The sequence below is a fragment of the Pelobates fuscus genome, chromosome 2, assembly GCF_036172605.1.
Source record: "Pelobates fuscus isolate aPelFus1 chromosome 2, aPelFus1.pri, whole genome shotgun sequence".
Lineage (NCBI taxonomy): Eukaryota > Metazoa > Chordata > Amphibia > Anura > Pelobatidae > Pelobates > Pelobates fuscus.
In genome coordinates, this window is record NC_086318.1 from 370,742,531 (window position 1) to 370,756,450 (window position 13,920).

The window sequence follows — 13,920 nt, forward strand, 5'->3', positions numbered from 1 at the left end:
GCTCTATTGCTTATTGTTTAACAGCTTTTTCTATAGTAACAAAAAGCCTTTATTTGTTCCAAAAATAGAATAAATATTTTACAATTTTACTTTCCATATCATTTTCTGTACATTGCTTTAATTGCATGGATGTTTTGGTTCAAATAGTTGTCAACTAGATTTGGGCACCTCTGAAATTTTTGTTTCGTATGAATGCATTTGTACGGAAAAAAAATTGGTTTTGTCAGAAGAGAAATCTGTCAATTTTTCCATTCATTTTCGATGGAAATTCATTCATTAGGCGCGATTTAATTGAACCAGATGAATATAACATAAAAATCAGTAACCTCAATACCGAATAGCCTTAAATTAACAAAGTCAAACCATTAATTTCAAATTTCGTACATTGATCACAACATGGCATTGAACAATGTTCTATTTCCCTGATTTTACGCCACAAACTCCTGAAATAACTCCCAAACCGCCAAATGCCCAAACGCTATCAATAGCATCAAAATGTATTGGCACTATTAGTAAACTCCCGAACACTCACTATACGCATTCGTATGCATTGCTTTTTGCTTAGTCTCTTGGGCTCATGAATCATCATGCTGCACTGACAGGTTGGAATTGGCAACACAATATCATTTTAGAAAGGAGCAGGAAAGTAGCCAATTAAATAGGCCTATACAAAATTGCTATTCTAAGTATATTTTTTTCTCACATGTCCTAGTATGATGTAAAATATATGGATACAAAAATGTTCCCACTAATCTAATTTTTACACGACACAAGGATAGGGCAGATCACAGCACCTAGAGGTCCCACAAAGTAGGTGGATCCTCCAATGGGTAACCTATACCCAAACAAAAATTGGTCATAATATTGAAGTTAGGCATTACCCCAACTTTTTATTTTCCTTACTCATTAGTTTAAGGCATACATGACAAAGCCACATGCGCTGCATGGTTTCTGGGGTACCTCTTAGTGAAATTGGTGTGACATACTGAAATACTTTCATGAAACTAACACGGATTTGGGCCAACAAACCATTTCCTAATAAAAGAGATATATAGCTATTTAATTTTTGTTTTCCAAACGGAAATTAAATTAATATGTAAGGAAATAAGCACATGCAATATACAAATATAAAGTAACTTGAATTTCCATATAGCCACCCTTAACCTCTAATTGCAGTGTAAATACTAGATGATGTAGGTAAACCTGGGCAGTTTACTAGACTGGAATGTGTAATTACATGTAACAACTGGACTCATTTTACAATGGGAATCAAAAAGGGAAAATATTGTAATAGACATATTAGTCATGTAAAGCTAATAAATTACTAGTCTAAGTTCCAAACATTAGGCACTAACCAAGATTCAGTGAATTCATGGACACACCAACATTGATATATATATATATGTAAACCATATATAGTATTGAAATAAACTTTTACTATGCAAATGAATATTCAATATCATATAGATCTCCTGACCAGAACAAACAAAGTTGTAGAAAAATAATACATTATGTTGGAAAATTGTTACATATAATTTATATCTTTTTCTGGCTTGTTCTTGTGTTTTTCCTTTTCTTTCTCTTTGAGAGAAGGAATGTATGTCATTTTATGACTTGATTGTTGTATGTTATAGTTATACGTACAAATCAATTTAAAAAAAGAATAAAAGAGATCCTGGGAATAAAATAAAAAAAAAAGGTAACTTTTCTGTTGAAAAAAATCAGTATGTTAAGCCACGCCTACTCTGTTATTTATGCAAATGATTAAGTTCACATTTAAGAATATTTTACTCTAGAAATTGCTGTCATGTCATTTCAATTCTATTTTTGTAAAAAATTTTGATAAATATTGCAGTAATCATCTAACATGTAAATCAAGGTTTAATAAAACTGATTTTTTGGAAAATGGAATATTAAATTATGATGTCACTTTAACCTTAATGAGTGTCTATTAACCAGGCATATTATGGACATGCAAGCTCCTGTTGTGATTATAGCTCTATTGCTTATTGTTTAACAGCTTTTTCTATTGTAAGAAAAAGCCTTTATTTGTTCCAAAAATAGAATAGATATTTTACAATTTTACTTTCCATATCATTTTCTGTACATTGCTTTAATTGCATGGATGTTTTGGTTCAAATAGTTTTCAACTAGATTTGGGCACCTCCGAAATTTTTGTTTCGTATGAATGCATTTGTACGGAAAAAATTGGTTTTGTCAGAAGAGAATTCTGTCCATTTTTCCATTCATTTTCGATGGAAATTCATTCATTCATTAGGCGCGATTTAATTGAACCAGATGAATTTAACATAAAAATCAGTTCCCTCAATACCGAATAGCCTTAAATTAACAAAGTCAAACCATTAATTTCAAATTTCGTACATTGATCACAACATGGCATTGAACAATGTTCTATTTCCCTGATTTTACGCCACAAACTCCTGAATAACTCCCAAACCGCCAAATGCCCAAACGCTATCAATAGCATGAAAATGTATTGGCACTATTAGTAAACTCCCGAACACTCACTATACGCATTCGTATACATTGCTTTTTGCTTAGTCTCTTGGGCTCATGAATCATCATGCTGCACTGACAGGTTGGAATTGGCAACACAATATCATTTTAGAAAGGAGCAGGAAAGTAGCCAATTAAATAGGCCTATACACAATTGCTATTCTAAGTATATTTTTTTCTCACATGTCCTAGTATGATGTAAAATATATGGATACAAAAATGTTCCCACTAATCTAATTTTTACACGACACAAGGATAGGGCAGATCACAGCACCTAGAGGTCCCACAAAGTAGGTGGATCCTCCAATGGGTAACCTATACCCAAACAAAAATTGGTCATAATATTGAAGTTAGGCATTACCCCAACTTGTTATTTTCCTTACTCATTAGTTTAAGGCATACATGACAAAGCCACATGCGCTGCATGGTTTCTGGGGTACCTCTTAGTGAAATTGGTGTGACATACTGAAATACTTTCATGAAACTAACACGGATTTGGGCCAACAAACCATTTCCTAATAAAAGAGATATATAACTATTTAATTTTTGTTTTCCAAACGGAAATTAAATTAATATGTAAGGAAATAAGCACATGCAATATACAAATATAAAGTAACTTGAATTTCCATATAGCCACCCTTAACCTCTAATTGCAGTGTAAATACTAGATGATGTAGGTAAACCTGGGCAGTTTACTAGACTGGAATGTGTAATTACATGTAACAACTGGACTCATTTTACAATGGGAATCAAAAAGGGAAAATATTGTAATAGACATATTAGTCATGTAAAGCTAATAAATTACTAGTCTAAGTTCCAAACATTAGGCACTAACCAAGATTCAGTGAATTCATGGACACACCAACATTGATATATATATATGTAAACCATATATAGTATTGAAATAAACTTTTACTATGCAAATGAATATTCAATATCATATAGATCTCCTGACCAGAACAAACAAAGTTGTAGAAAAATAATACATTATGTTGGAAAATTGTTACATATAATTTATATCTTTTTCTGGCTTGTTCTTGTGTTTTTCCTTTTCTTTCTCTTTGAGAGAAGGAATGTATGTCATTTTATGACTTGATTGTTGTATGTTATAGTTATACGTACAAATCAATTTAAAAAAAGAATAAAAGAGATCCTGGGAATAAAATCAAAGAAAAAGGTAACTTTTCTGTTGAAAAAAAATCAGTATGTTAAGCCACGCCTACTCTGTTATTTATGCAAATGATTAAGTTCACATTTAAGAATATTTTACTCTAGAAATTGCTGTCATGTCATTTCAATTCTATTTTTGTAAAAATTTTTGATAAATATTGCAGTAATCATCTAACATGTAAATCAAGGTTTAATAAAACTGATTTTTTGGAAAATGGAATATTAAATTATGATGTCACTTTAACCTTAATGCTTGTCTATTAACCAGGCATATTATGGACATGCAAGCTCCTGTTGTGATTATAGCTCTATTGCTTATTGTTTAACCCCTTCAGGACCGGACTGTTTTTGCGATGTTTGTACGTTAAGGACCAGAGCTATTTTAACACTTTTGTGGTGTTTGTGTTTAGCTGTAATTTTCCGCTCTCTCATTTACTGTTCCCATACAAGTTATATATTGTTTTTTTCAGGACAAGAAGGGCTTTCTTTACATACCATTATTTGTATCATTTCATATCATTTACTTTAAAAAAATAGTAAAATATGGTGAAAAAAAACCAAAAAAACGTGTTTTTTGACTTCTACTTAAAAAATATTTTACTGATCTACAAAATCGAATGAAACAAACTGCTAAATAGATTAAACATTTTGTCCTTAGTTTAAAAACACCCAATATTTACGTGTTTTTTTGCTTTTATTTGCAAGTTATAGGGCTATAAGTACAAGTAGGAACTTGCGGTTTCAAAATTTAAATTTTTCAAATGTATCAATAGTGACATTGTAACACTGTTATGTCATAAATCTCCAAAAAACACCCCACATGTATATATTTTTCTTAAACTAGATAACCCAGGGTATTCATCTAAGAATATTTTGATACTTTCTATGCAGCCATTTTACCATAAACCTTTGTCAAACTTTGCATAGGTAGTTTATTTTTTTTATTTTTTTCACATAAATTGCAATTCAGGTATAAATTCACAGATTTTGTTAGGTGTCACTACCAAACAACACCCCAATATGTGTTCAGCAACATCTCCCGAGTACAGGGATACCCCCCATGTATAGGTGTATTGGGTTGCTTGGGGGCTAAAAGGCCACATTTTGCAGGTGCGCTTATCAGTTTCCCAGCTCGGAATTTTGACATGTAGTCAACCTGCATGCATGTCCTATTTGGGACATTTTTGAAGCCGGCCAATGTATTTTACCCCCATCAAACCATATATTTTTGAAAAGTAGACACCCTAGGGTATTTCACATGGTGGGATTTTTACACTTTCCATGCACTAATTCTACCACCAGGCTTTGTCAAACATTGAGTTAGTAATTTTTTTTCTGTTTTTTTCACACACATTGTACTTTAGGCATGAATTAACAGATCCTGTTATGTGTCACTGACAAACAACACCCCAATATGTGTTCAGCAACATCTCCCGAGTACAGGGATACCCCCCATGTATAGGTGTTTTGGGTTGTTTGGGGGCTAAAAGGCCACATTTTGCAGGTGCGCATATCAGTTTCCCAGCTCGGAATTTTGACATGTAGTCAACCTGCATGCATGTCCTATTTGGGACATTTTTGAAGCCGGCCAATGTATTTTACCCCCATCAAACCATATATTTTTGAAAAGTAGACACCCTAGGGTATTTCACATGGTGGAATTTTTACACTTTCCATGCACTAATTCTACCACCAGGCTTTGTCAAACATTGAGTTAGTAATTTTTTTTCTGTTTTTTTCACACACATTGTACTTTAGGCATGAATTAACAGATCCTGTTATGTGTCACTGACAAACAACACCCCAATATGTGTTCAGCAACATCTCCCGAGTACAGGGATACCCCCCATGTATAGGTGTTTTGGGTTGTTTGGGGGCTAAAAGGCCACATTTTGCAGGTGCGCATATCAGTTCCCCAGCTCGGAATTTTGACATGTAGTCAACCTGCATGCATGTCCTATTTGGGACATTTTTGAAGCCGGCCAATGTATTTTACCCCCATCAAACCATATATTTTTGAAAAGTAGACACCCTAGGGTATTTCACATGGTGGAATTTTTACACTTTCCATGCACTAATTCTACCACCAGGCTTTGTCAAACATTGAGTTAGTAATTTTTTTTCTGTTTTTTTCACACACATTGTACTTTAGGCATGAATTAACAGATCCTGTTATGTGTCACTGCCAAAGAACACCCCAATATGTGTTTAGCAACATCTCCCGAGTACAGGGATACCCCCCATGTATAGGTGTTTTGGGTTGTTTGGGGGCTAAAAGGCCACATTTTGCAGGTGCGCATATCAGTTTCCCAGCTCGGAATTTTGACATGTAGTCAACCTGCATGCATGTCCTATTTGGGACATTTTTGAAGCCGGCCAATGTATTTTACCCCCATCAAACCATATATTTTTGAAAAGTAGACACCCTAGGGTATTTCACATGGTGGGATTTTTACACTTTCCATGCACTAATTCTACCACCAGGCTTTGTCAAACATTGAGTTAGTAATTTTTTTTCTGTTTTTTCACACACATTGTACTTTAGGCATGAATTAACAGATCCTGTTATGTGTCACTGCCAAACAACACCCCAATATGTGTTCAGTAACATCTCCCGAGTACAGGGATACCCCCCATGTATAGGTGTTTTGGGTTGTTTGGGGGCTAAAAGGCCACATTTTGCAGGTGCGCATATCAGTTTCCCAGCTCGGAATTTTGACATGTAGTCAACCTGCATGCATGTCGTATTTGGGACATTTTTGAAGCCGGCCAATGTATTTTACCCCCATCAAACCATATATTTTTGAAAAGTAGACACCCTAGGGTATTTCACATGGTGGAATTTTTACACTTTCCATGCACTAATTCTACCACCAGGCTTTGTCAAACATTGAGTTAGTAATTTTCTTTCTGTTTTTTTCACACACATTGTACTTTAGGCATGAATTAACAGATCCTGTTATGTGTCACTGCCAAACAACACCCCAATATGTGTTCAGCAACATCTCCCGAGTACAGGGATACCCCCCATGTATAGGTGTTTTGGGTTGTTTGGGGGCTAAAAGGCCACATTTTGCAGGTGCGCATATCAGTTCCCCAGCTCGGAATTTTGACATGTAGTCAACCTGCATGCATGTCCTATTTGGGACATTTTTGAAGCCGGCCAATGTATTTTACCCCCATCAAACCATATATTTTTGAAAAGTAGACACCCTAGGGTATTTCACATGGTGGAATTTTTACACTTTCCATGCACTAATTCTACCACCAGGCTTTGTCAAACATTGAGTTAGTAAATTTTTTTCAGTTTTTTTCACACACCTTGTACTTTAGGCATGAATTATCAGATCCTGTTATGTGTCACTGCCAAACAACACCCCAATATGTGTTCAGCAAGATCTCCTGAATACAGTGATACCACCCATGCATAGGCTTGTCGGGTTCTTTGGGGGCTAAAAGGCCACGTTTGGCAGGTGCGCTTATCAGTTTCCCAACTTGGAATTTTGACATGTAATCAACCTGCGCCCATGTCCCATTTGAGCCAATGTATTTTACCCCCATCAAACCATATATTTTTGAAAAGTAGACAACCCAGGGCATTTTAAATTGTGGTATTTTAACACTTTTCATGCACTGAATTCTACCACCAGCCTTTGTCAAACTTTTGGATAGTAATCTTTTTTTGTTTCTTTGTCACACACATTGTACTTTAGGCATGAATTAACAGATCCTGTTATGTGTCACTGCCAAACACTGCCCAATATGTTCAGCAACATCTCTTGAGTACAGTGATACCCCCCATGTATATGGTTGCCGGGTTGTTTGGGGGCCAAAAGGCAACAATCAGAACTTGTACATGTCAGTTTTTCAACTTGATATATAGGTATGCTTGGTCTATCTTCAGTTTGACATATTTTTGTACCCCCCAGTTAATGTTACCATCATGCCAATATGTATAGTATATATTTTTATAAAGTAGACATCACATGTTATAGAGGATGGGGTGTTTTGACTTCTTTCCCCCAACCATTTTGCCCTCCAAAGAAAGTGTAGTGGTATTTTCTTTATTCTGGTTTTTATGCACACGTCATCTGGTTTTGGACAGCTGGTTATGTGTTACTGCCAGAAAACTTGTTAGGCCAAATGTGCAGGTAGCAAATGTACATTTAGCAGCAATCTTTAAACTGACTCCTGCAAATAGAATCTAAATGGAGATTTGGGGGAAGGAAACTGACTAACAAAAAAATGGCTGCTTTCCAAAGAAACAGAAAATAAAATAAAAATTCAGGAACACTTCTTACAACTGTTCTGTGTGGTACAGCTTGAAACATGTTCCTACACAGAGTCCTGGTTTCGAAGGACAATCAGGACAGTGAAAAGGGGTGTCTGTCCTTTTCCCGTTTTTAAAACAGACCCGGCAACGTTTCTGGGGGGTTTTTTTTCTAGCAGTTGGCGGTAACTTAAAAATAAAATGTCTGGACTCAGCTTGCACCGTTGTTGGAACTTGTCCATCTCCATAAATTGTTAAAGAAATTATTTTCAATTGAAATTGGAGAAAGGTGATTTTCCCTGGATTATTTTTTTTAAAAAGTAAAAATGAGTTGTGGGTTGCTATTTGCATCAGATATATAGCCACCTTTTTATACCATGCTTTGGTTTTTCATAAAATAAGATACGGCTGCATCAGCTGATCAGCCAAATCAACACCACCCATGTACTTATTATACGCCCTGATGCAAACCGGTTTGGACTCTACTCTGCCCCGGACAGAGACGTCGGACATGCGTTCGTCATGGATGGTGGTGAGCATGTGGACATCCTTCCTGTCCCTAAATTTTAGTGCAAGCACCTCAGCTTTCCGAAGTGCTTTACATTCGCCTTTTTTTAATTTTGCATCTATGAGAGATCGTGGAAAGTCTTTGGAATTTTTTCTGGCAGTGCCGCAGGCCAGTGTCTGTAAAGCATAAAGTGTTTTAAATAGACGGACACTACTATAAAAATTATCCACATAAAGGTGGTAACCTTTATTAAACAAGGGGTTTAGTAGGTCCCATACAAGTTTCCCACTTGTCCCCAGGGAGTCAGGACAGTCAGGAGGGTCCAGTTGACCATCTTTCCCCTCATATACACGAAAGGCAAATGTGTATCCGCTTTCGCTCTCACACAGTTTGTACAGTTTAATGCCATACCTAGAGCGCTTTGAGGGGATGTATTGTCTGAACCCTAATCTCCCTTTGTATTTCATTAGAGATTCATCTATGGATAAATTTTGTTGGGGGGTATAAACATCCGAAAATTTGTCCTGAAAATGGTCTAGCAGTGGGCGTATTTTATAAAGCCTATCGTATTGGGGGTGATCTCTAGGGTGACAGAGGGTATTGTCACTGAAATGTAAAAATCTCAGCAGTAACTCGTATCTGGCTCTAGGCATGGTTTGGGAGAATACTGGACTCGACATTATTGGGTTGGTGCTCCAGTATGAGCGAATCGATGGCTTTTTTATAATCCCCATGAGCATTGTAAGAGCCCAGAACTTTTTAAGCTCTGGGACATCTGTGGGATGCCAGTCATGCTCCCTGGCTGTATAGCTACCTAGATTGTTGTCAATAAATTGGGTAGCATACAAGTTAGTCTGGGAAGCAATCTCCTCCCAGATGGTATCCCCTAAAAATAGTTCTACATACTGCATTGGGGAGAAGCCATCCACATTAACATTAATGCCTGCGTTGGCACTAAAAGGGGGGACGTTGGGCTCGGCTAACTGTGGAGGTACCCAGTCCTCCTCCACATTTGGCATAGCAGAGGAAGCACAGCTTCTTTCTTCAGCCGGCTCACACACAGATGACATGTCGTCTTGACTAGACATGTCAGAAAACTGACCTGGGTGAAAATCTGACGCAGTGTCAGTGGCGTCAGAGTCTGACGCCAAGAAGGCATATGCCTCCTGCAAGTTATACATACGCTGCATGTTTTACACACGACTAAAACAAATTACAAACACACAAAAAAAAATTTATACTTTTTTTTTTTTTTTTTTTTTAACTAAAACAGACTAAACAGCAATCCCTAAACTAACTCCTGTCACAAAAATCTAATGGAGATTTGGGGGAAGGAAACTGACTGACTACGACAGACTACGACAGACTAAGACAGACTACGACAGACTAAGACGGACTAAGACAGACTAAGACAGACTAAGACAGACTAAGACAAATATTTTTAAAACAAATTTAACCCTTTAAGGGCAAAAAAAAAAAGACAGACAGTACAAATGCACTGCTGAAACAGATCTGGCAGGGAAGGGGTTAAAATGGATTTTTAATTCACTGCTGATACTTTTTACAACTCTCTGGAACACTCTGCTGCAACAAACTATCACGATCTCTGTCTCTCTCGCCTCACAAAACGCTACAGAGGAGAGAGGGGCAGAGATCACTGTCAAAGTGAGTGTTTGTAACACCCACTTTGACAGCAGCCAATTGTGAGCGATCGCGGATCGCTCACACACCGTAATTGGCTGTTACTATCTGCCTGGGATGTCTGGCAGATAGTAACATCATTGTACTGGCAAGAGCGATCTTTGATCGCTTCCTGCAGCCCGTTTTCCGCTATGACGGTTCAGGACCGTCAGCGGTCCAAACGCACGTTTTACCGCTGACGGTCCTGAACCGTCCGCGGTCCTGAAAGGGTTCACAGCTTTTTCTATAGTAAGAAAAAGCCTTTATTTGTTCCAAAAATAGAAGAGATATTTTAAAATTTTACTTTCCATATCATTTTCTGTACATTGCTTTAATTGCATGGATGTTTCAGTTCACATAGTTGTCAACTAGATTTGGGCACCTCCGAAATTTTTGTTTCGTATGAATGCATTTGTACGGAAAAAAATTGGTTTTGTCAGAAGAGAAATCTGTCCATTTTTCCATTCATTTTCGATGGAAATTCATTCATTCATTAGGCGCGATTTAATTGAACCAGATGAATTTAAGATAAAAATCAGTTCCCTCAATACCGAATAGCCTTAAATTAACAAAGTCAAACCATTAATTTCAAATTTCGTACATTGATCACAACATGGCATTGAACAATGTTCTATTTCCCTGATTTCACGCCACAAACTCCTGAAATAACTCCCAAACCGCCAAATGCCCAAACGCTATCAATAGCATGAAAATGTATTGGCACTATTAGTAAACTCCCGAACACTCACTATACGCATTCGTATGCATTGCTTTTTGCTTAGTCTCTTGGGCTCATGAATCATCATGCTGGACTGACAGGTTGGAATTGGCAACACAATATCATTTTAGAAAGGAGTAGGAAAGTAGCCAATTAAATAGGCCTATGCAAAATTGCTATTCTAAGTATATTTATTTTCTCACATGTCCTAGTATGATGTAAGATATATGGATACAAAAAGGTTCCCACTAATCTAATTTTTACACGACACAAGGATAGGGCAGATCACAGCAACTAGAGGTCCCACAAAGTAGGTGGATCCTCCAAGGGGTAACCTATACCCAAACAAAAATTGGTCATAATATTGAAGTTAGGCATTACCCCAACTTGTTATTTTCCTTACTCATTAGTTTAAGGCATACATGACAAAGCCACATGTGCTGCATGGTTTTTGGGGTACCTTTTTAGTGAAATTGGTGTGACATACTGAAATACTTTCATGAAACTAACACGGATTTGGGCCAACAAACCATTTCCTAATAAAAGAGATATATAGCTATTTAATTTTTGTTTTCCAAACGGAAATTAAATTAATATGTAAGGAAATAGGCACATGCAATATACAAATATAAAGTAACTTGAATTTCCATATAGCCACCCTTAACCTCTAATTGCAGTGTAAATACTAGATGATGTAGGTAAACCTGGGCAGTTTACTAGACTGGAATGTGTAATTACATGTAACAACTGGACTCATTTTACAATGGGAATCAAAAAGGGAAAATATTGTAATAGACATATTAGTCATGTAAAGCTCATAAATTACTAGTCTAAGTTCCAAACATTAGGCACTAACCAAAATTCAATGAATTCATGGACACACCAATAGTGTTGTCGCGAACCCGAAATTTTCGGCCATTGACTTCAATGGGCAGGCGAATTTTAAAACCAACAGGGACTCTTTCTGGCCACAAAAGTGATGGAAAAGTTGTTTCAAGGGGACTAACACCTGGACTGTGGCATGCCGGAGGGGGGTCCATGGCAAAACTCCCATGGAAAATTGCACAGTTGATGCAGAGTCTGCTTTCAATCCATAAAGGGCAAAAATCACCTAACATTGACACCTGTCCTCAAAGCCCCTGATACACACTGACACAGAGCAGAATAGAGACTGTTCCCCGTCCTCAGAGACCATGATACACACTGACAAAGAGCAGAATAGAGACTGTTACCCCTACATAGGGTCACTTGGCAGATATGGCGGGGTCGTGGGAGGGGGAGGATGACTTTCACCTCTTCCCCTGTTACATTCCCGTTGTGCTGTGACATCACCCTTATACGCTGTGTAAAGCATACTATTTAATTTGATTAGCATGGCCACTTGAGTTTTTATAGTTTTCACGCTGCTTGTAGTTTATAAATGGTTCACAAAAATCAAACAAACGATAAAGTAAACATGTAAGGATTCAGAATATTCTTTCAAACCCTTACACATTGTGTGTACGTATTTTTTGTCTTAAGTTTGTGGCTTTAAAGAGGTTTACGTTGTTTCTATGATGTGCATAACATGTTCTTGTAAATGTTTGTTAAATTTTTCCTGGAATTGTAATTTTTCAATCTGAATAAAGATAGTCAAATCCCTGATACACACTGACACAGAGCAGAATAGGGACTGTTCCCCCTACATAGGGTCACTTGGCAGATATGGATTGACACCTATCCTAATGATCCCTGATACACACTGACACAGAGCAGAATAGAGACTGTTCCCCCTACATAGGGTCACTTGGCAGATATGGATTGACACCTGTCCTCAAAACCCCTGATACACACTGACACAGAGCAGAATAGAGACTGTTCCCTGTCCACAGAGACCATGATACACACTGACACAGAGCAGAATAGAGACTGTCCCCCCTACATAGGGTCACTTGGCAGGTATGGATTGACACCTGTCCTCAAAGCCCCTGATACACACTGACACAGAGCAGAATAGAGATTGTTCCCTGTCCACAGAGACCATGATAAACACTGACACAGAGCAGAATAGAGACTGTTCACCGTCCATAGGGACTATGATACACACTGACACAGAGCAGAATAGGCACTGTTCCCCCTACATAGGGTCACTTGGCAGGTATGGATTGACACCTGTCCTCAAAGCCCCTGATACACACTGACACAGAGCAGAATAGAGACTGTTCCCTGTCCACAGAGACCATGATACACACTGACACAGAGCAGAATAGAGACTGTTCACCGTCCACATAGACCATGATACACACTGACACAGAGCAGAATAGAGACTGTTCCCCGTCCACAGAGACCATGATACACACTGACACAGAGCAGAATAGGGACTGTTACCCCTACATAGGGTCACTTGGCAGGTATGGATTGACACCTGTCCTCAAAGCCCATGATACACACTGGGGGGAGCTACTGTCCTCCCCGACCCCTGCGCGGTGGGTGTGGGCCATAAATCACAATGGGGGGACCTACTGTCCTTCCCCCCTCGGCCCCCACCCCTGCGCGGTGGGTGGGGGCCATAAATCACAATGGGGGGGCCTACTTTCCTCCCCCCCGGCGCCCATCCCTGCGCGGTGGGTGGGGGGCATAAATCACAATGGGACGGACCTACTGATAGGAGTGGAGTATTGTTCATATCAGTTTAATACCTTCCGCGTCTCCTATCAGTGGACGTGTATATGGCAGCCATTTTAGGAACCGCACACCTGGGACCCGAGCAAGGTCACCTCGTTCAAGCTGCTCTGGTTCCTTGATGAGCCAGCTGCCCGTGAGTTAACATGTCCCGTGGAGAAGCACTCTGTCCTGTAAAGCCTCACCACAAAAAATTAAATAAATAACAGCACTCGGAGTGGTGAGTTTAGTAAATGTTCATATCAGTTTAATACCTTCCGCGTCTCCTATCAGTGGACGTGTATATGGCAGCCATTTTAGGAACCGCACACCTGGGACCCGAACAAGGTCACCTCTTTCAACAGGCGACATGATTTGGCCCTGTAAAACTATCCTGGATATTCTCTACAATTTCTA

The 13,920-nt window shown here is 38.2% G+C and overlaps 3 non-coding genes across 3 annotated transcripts; all 3 read right to left on the reverse strand.

The window, feature by feature from the left end:
* Positions 1 to 777: 777 nt before the first annotated feature.
* On the reverse strand, positions 778 to 920 carry LOC134591785 (U12 minor spliceosomal RNA). Its single transcript, XR_010088509.1, has one exon. It is a non-coding gene; the product is annotated as a U12 minor spliceosomal RNA (small nuclear RNA).
* Positions 921 to 2,774: 1,854 nt separating this feature from the next.
* LOC134591753 (U12 minor spliceosomal RNA) lies at positions 2,775 to 2,917 on the reverse strand. Its single transcript, XR_010088482.1, has one exon. It is a non-coding gene; the product is annotated as a U12 minor spliceosomal RNA (small nuclear RNA).
* Positions 2,918 to 11,140: 8,223 nt separating this feature from the next.
* On the reverse strand, positions 11,141 to 11,283 carry LOC134591781 (U12 minor spliceosomal RNA). The gene has a single exon (XR_010088505.1). It is a non-coding gene; the product is annotated as a U12 minor spliceosomal RNA (small nuclear RNA).
* Positions 11,284 to 13,920: the final 2,637 nt, after the last annotated feature.